The 5,840-nt window shown below is 43.4% G+C and overlaps 1 pseudogene; it reads right to left on the bottom strand.

Moving 5' to 3' along the window:
- Window positions 1-394: 394 nt before the first annotated feature.
- Window positions 395-888, bottom strand: LOC118842086 (annotated as a pseudogene).
- Between the last annotated feature and the right edge of the window lie 4,952 nt (window positions 889-5,840).

Genomic DNA, 5,840 nt, shown 5'->3' on the forward strand with positions numbered 1-5,840 from the left:
AGCAATCTTGAATTTCAAATGATCACATCCAAGGAATTCTCAGCACTTGACATTTTACCCCACAGTGCAATAATCTACCAATATTTAAGATTACTATATAGCATGGGAAATTGAAAATTCTTGCTCTGTAAAAGTTATGAACCTGTCAAATCTTTATAAATAAATAAATAGCCAGTGAAGAGAAAAAAATGATAATTCTAATTCATCTTTATAGGCAGAGCTCTAACCGCAAAGGGGCCCCAGCCAAGCAATCCGGTGCCACATGGACAGAAGAGTCACTAAGTCACTGGGCATTTACAAGACCAATTGTGGACTGGACAATTGCACCAAGTGCCAGGTCACTAGTTCTGGAGCGAGTTGGGCAGGACGAGGCAGTTCAAGACAAGGCTTCACATCATACTCTGTGATTGCAGGGAGCAAGTTGGTAGTTGGGGTGGGCTGAGCCAGGGCGCTGGGAAGAAGGGGAAAGGCGGGGCAGCTTGGTGGAGAGAATGAGGACCACAATGAGGTAGTACAAGATTGTCCCCACGAAGAGCCAGGGCTGCTTCGCCGTCCCCCGAACCCCGGCGTAGCGCACGATGCTGACCGCAAAGCCCGCGGCCAGCCCGCTCTGCCGGCGCTCAGGCAGGCTCCCAGCTGCAGGCTGATGCCGTTTCTCAGACTGTTGGCGATGAGGACAGCCACAACCAGATCGTAGATCGCGATGATGCCCGCCATCATCACGGGGAAAGTGGACTTCATGGTCAGCTCGCGTCGTGTGACGGACATGATTGCAATGCCGATGCTTCTTTTTGCCTTGCTGTAGGCCGCACCCAGAGCACTGAAGACCATGGTGACCGAGCTGCACACCACCGAGAAGAAGGACTCGTATTTGGGGCCCTTGGACATGGCTGCGCGGGGCCTGTGGGCTGGTGGGTGGACTTCACCAGAGGAGAGGGGTCCCAGACCTAGGGCTGGAGGGCTGGTAGTCGGGTGGGAAGCCATTAATTCGGGAGACCTCAATCAGCTTTTAGAAAGAGAGACTTATAACACAAGATCTAGCAGCTTCCACATTAAGGGACCGAAGGGCTTGGAATATAATGTTCCGGAGGTCAGTGGAGCTAGGATTAAAACCAAGAATCACCTACCCAGCAAAACTGAGTATCATGCTCCAAGGCAAAATACGGATTTTCAACAAAATAGAGGACTTTCAAGCTTTCTTAGTGAAAAGACCAGAGATGAATAGAAAATTTGACTTTCAAACACAAGAATCAAGAGAAGCATGAAAAGGTAGACAAGAAAGAGAAATCATAAGGGACTTACTAAAGTTGAACTGTTTTGTTTACATTCCTACATGGAAAGATGATGTGTATGATTCATGAGACCTCAGTATCATAGTAGCTGAAAGGAATATGCATATATATGTGTATATATATATATGTATATATATGTGTGTGTGTGTATGTATATATACACATATGTGTGTGTCAATGTATGTATATATGTATGTGTATATATATAGACAGAGGGCACAGGCTGAGTTAAATATGAAGGGATGATATCTAAAAAAATAAAATCAAATTAAGGTATAAGGGATAAGAGAGGAATATATTGAGAGAAGGAGAAAGGGAGACATAGAATGGGGTAGATTATCTTGCATAAAAGTGGCAAGAAAAAGCAGTTCCGTAGGAAGGGAAGAGGGGGCAGGTGAGGAAGAATAAGTAAATCTTGCTCTCATCGGATTTGACCTGAGGAGGGAATACCATACACACTCAGTTGGGTATCTTACCCCACAGGAAAGAAAGAGGAAGAAGATAAAAAAGGGGGGACAATAGAAGGGAGGGCAGACAGGGGGAGGAGGTAATCAAAAACAAACACTTTCAAAAAGGGACAGGGTCGAGGGAGCAAATTCAATAAAGGGGGATAGGTTAGGAAGAAGCAAAACATAGTTAATCTTTCACAACATGAGTATTGTGGAAGGGTTTTACATAATGATACACATGTGGCCTGTGTTGAATTGCTTGACTTCTTAGGGAGGGTGGGTGGGGATGGAAGAGGGGAGAGAATTTGGAACTCAAAGTTTTAAAAACAGATGTTCAAAAACAAACAAAAAAGAAGTTTTTGCATGCAACTAGGAAATAAGATACACAGGCAATGGGGCTTAGAAATTTATCTTGCCCTACAAGAGAAGAAGGGAAAGGGGGATGGGAGGGGAAGTGGGGTGACAGAAGGGAGGGCTGACTGGGGAGAGGAGCAACCAGAATATACACCACCTTGGAGTGGGTGGGAGGGTAGAAACGGGGAGAAAATTTGTAATTCAAACTCTTTTGAAAATCAATGCTGAAAACTAAATATGTTAAATAAATTAACTAAAAGAAAAAAAGAAAAAAAAAGAAAAAAAGGAAAAAAAAAGAAAAAAAAGAAAGAGAGACTTATTCATGGAGAAAGTCTAGCAAAGGCCAAAATACCAAAAATCTACCCTCACAGGGTGGTGCACTCTCTCCTCTATACATCTACTTGGTCCCCAGGGAAAGGGGACTCGAATTTAAAGTGATTATTATAAAAATCCCTCCCCCAGCCTAAGAATGGGGTATTTTCTGGTCCTCATGGATCCTTTTCCTTCATGGAGTCCCCACCAAGTTCTTTGTCCGGTAACTGAAGGATGAGTAACTTCCTCCCTCAGCTGAGTTGGCTCTTTGCTGGGTAAGTTCAAGCATATTACTCCTCCGGGTTGCTTTGAGGTATCTCACTGCACTAGGCCTGGAGTCAGGAAGATCTGCATTTAAATCTGCTCAGATACTTACCAGCTGTGTGACTCCAGGTGAATCACTTAACCCTGTTTGCCTCAGTTTCCTCATCTGTAAAATGAACTGGACAAGGAAATGGCAAACCACTCCAGTATCTTTGCCAAGAAAACCCCATGAAGGGGTCAAGAAGAGTTGAAAACAACTGAATGACAATTGACAGAATATTATAGTAACTACAAATGTTGGTTAGTTAGGATACTAAGTATCTGAAAGAAACTTAGGAAATAGAAATAGGTGGATCTTAGCTGGAGAAGGAAGTGGCAAACCACTCCAATGTTTTTGCCAAGAAAACCCTAAAAGGCGTCAGGAAGAGTCAGACTTGACTGAGCAACAAAGCTCAGGGAACCATAAATGATGAGGGTTTGGGGTAAGAGGTGCTCGACACCCCAAAGTACCGACACACCGGGTCCTGCCGAAGGAATTCGACTCAAGCTTTCTCAGCCAAGGGAAAAGATAAAGTTTATTAAGAGTTAGCCAAATAGGCCTGCCCCAAGACATCCCACCCCTTGCGACACCTGTAAGGAAAGAGGGCCAGCTCAATCTGAGCTAGATTGGACCTGACCACCTTCATGGAGGCAAGATGGAGATTATATACACAGAGGTTGTGGGAGGGATTGAGGGGTGGTCTGGGGTGACCAGAGGAGGGGTCTAGGGAGGGACTTAAGGAGGAGTCTAAGGAGGAGCTTGAAGGGACTGGAATGAGGTCAGACTCCAGAGTGGGGGAAATAGCTGAAGGCTATATGGAAATGACAGACCATAAAGGGCTAGGGTAACAGAGCTAAGGTATAGATATTTTGATCAGGATTAAGGATGGGAAACAGGATTAAGGGTGGGAAACAGCTGGACAATAGAGGACTGGGCAAGGTAGGCATTTGGGCTTGATGGTTATAGCCTCAGGCCAAGGCCAGGTCGAGTGGGAAGATTCAAGGAGAGTTCAAGGGCTCAAGGGGTTCCCAGAGACTGTGCCCTCATCAGAGACAGTCACTTGGATGCTCCAGTCTCATTCATCTCATGATGCTCATTCACCTGAGATCAAGAAAGAAGAGACATGACTGAGACAGAAGAAATAAAGACGCCATATGATCATGGTCACACTGTAACTGGGTGGGGGAGGTATTTACCTCACAGCTAGCCCAAATTAGTTTTTATCTTTCTTGCTGCCAGGGAAGAAAATGAGAGATTGTTTGCTCAAACCTTTTGTATGCACACTCATTTCTGGCTTAGCAGCCAGTTAAAATTTATTCTGTCAACATGCAGTACATTGACAGGAAAACTGCAGAGGATACCTGCTCCTGCTCCTCTGGGAAGAGGAAGAGCCTCTCCATTACTCATACCTGAAAGCAGATTCACTAAAGTTCCATGTAGTATATTGGCAGCAGGCTGAGAATATTAAATATATTCTGCATAATCCAACCAGGAAAGGCAAACCCATGCATGCTCTAAGGATCAGGCCTTCAGTGGCCAGTCCTCCATTAGACGTGCAATTTATAAATAAATATGCACCTATTAGGAATGTATGCTCGATTTTTTTTACTCATAAGGGTGATTATAAAAAAAAAAGTTCAGAAACTATTGTCCTACACTAACGAAAATCAAAGGTCTAGAGACACGCACTTATGTATACATGAGTCAATATGTACATTTATAGGCACATGCATATGTATCTATTCATATATGTGTATGTATTTGTGCGTACATAATACCTATAAACACCTATGAAAATGAAAAAAAAATACAGTCATTCTGCCGAAGTTAGAGCTTTATTCTTTTGGCCCAGTTTGCCATGGGTAGGGAAGGCCTGTTTGGTGCAATTTTAGGGACTCTGGGAAGTTCCCATTGCCACAAAGAATCTTTGTACACATTTGCTGATCTTTGAAATTCTCTCTTTAGAGCTTTAAGCTTTTAATCTGCCTCTTCATTTTCTTCTTCTTTCAAATAAAACACCCTTGAAATATTGATACTTTTGGGGCCTCTTATAGGAGTTGGGTATTTTGGGATTTTGATGGATCTCTGATTTCCTCGGCATGATTACTCTTGCTAATATAATCTTGAAACTGCACGCTCTCTTTCTCTGCGATTCTCATTCATATCTTTACATTAAGTATTTCCATTAAACCTCCAGAGAGTCATCTATCTGAAGGCCTTTATTTTGTTTCTTTCTTTTTCAAAATATCTTAGGGGTATCAATGTAGCACTTGGTCTATCCATCAGTTGTTTCTCATTCTCCTTAAGTGACTAGGTATTATTACACAATGCTAGTAGAGGATTTGAAAACAGATTTTAATTTTATGGATAAGAGGGGAGGGTCTCAGTCTACAAACTGAGGGAGGAGAAGGCACTGTTGTCTTACCATCTTATCTACAGTCATGCCTGAGCTCCACCCTGCTTTATTGTTTAGGCCTTCGAGCAGGGGTGAGGAGCCTTCACAGAAAAAAATCAAAGGGCCTTACTTGAGAACCTAGAGGGCCACATGTGGCCTTGAAGCCAAAACTTCCCCAGCCCTGCCTTGGAGTCTCCAGGAATCTTTTGTTAAAATACTAATACTAAGGCTGGAAGGGCTAGAGAGTTAAATCTTTGCAGCAGATTAGTTAATCAGCATTCTTTTCAGCTGAGAGGTTATCAGGGATAGATAACACTGAAGGAGGAGACAAGGCTAGTAAGGGAGATGGCAACACCAAACTGGACTTTGCCACTTACATAATATTGCATTGGCTAGACTTGAGTCATAGGATGTATTTGGAATCAGAGTACTCAGGATCTAATCCTATCTCTTTCACTGTTTAGGTACCTGAGTGATACTGATACTGGCTCCCACATGATGACACAGCCTCCCTGGCCACACTTTCCAGAACTGGCTCCACCTTTACTCATTCTCCTCTTCTCACTGGTAGAGGAGGAGGAGTCGCTCCCCATTGCCACTTGCAGGTTCTCCCTCTACCTCTATTGCTCAGTAATCTCTCTTCCTTTGAGGTTCATGCTATTGCTACTTACTACCCAGTTAAAATCTTGGTAGCATATATAGGGCCATCATGTGGGAATAAGTTTGAGAATGAT

Source organism: Trichosurus vulpecula, chromosome 3, assembly GCF_011100635.1.
Source record: "Trichosurus vulpecula isolate mTriVul1 chromosome 3, mTriVul1.pri, whole genome shotgun sequence".
Taxonomy (NCBI): domain Eukaryota; kingdom Metazoa; phylum Chordata; class Mammalia; order Diprotodontia; family Phalangeridae; genus Trichosurus; species Trichosurus vulpecula.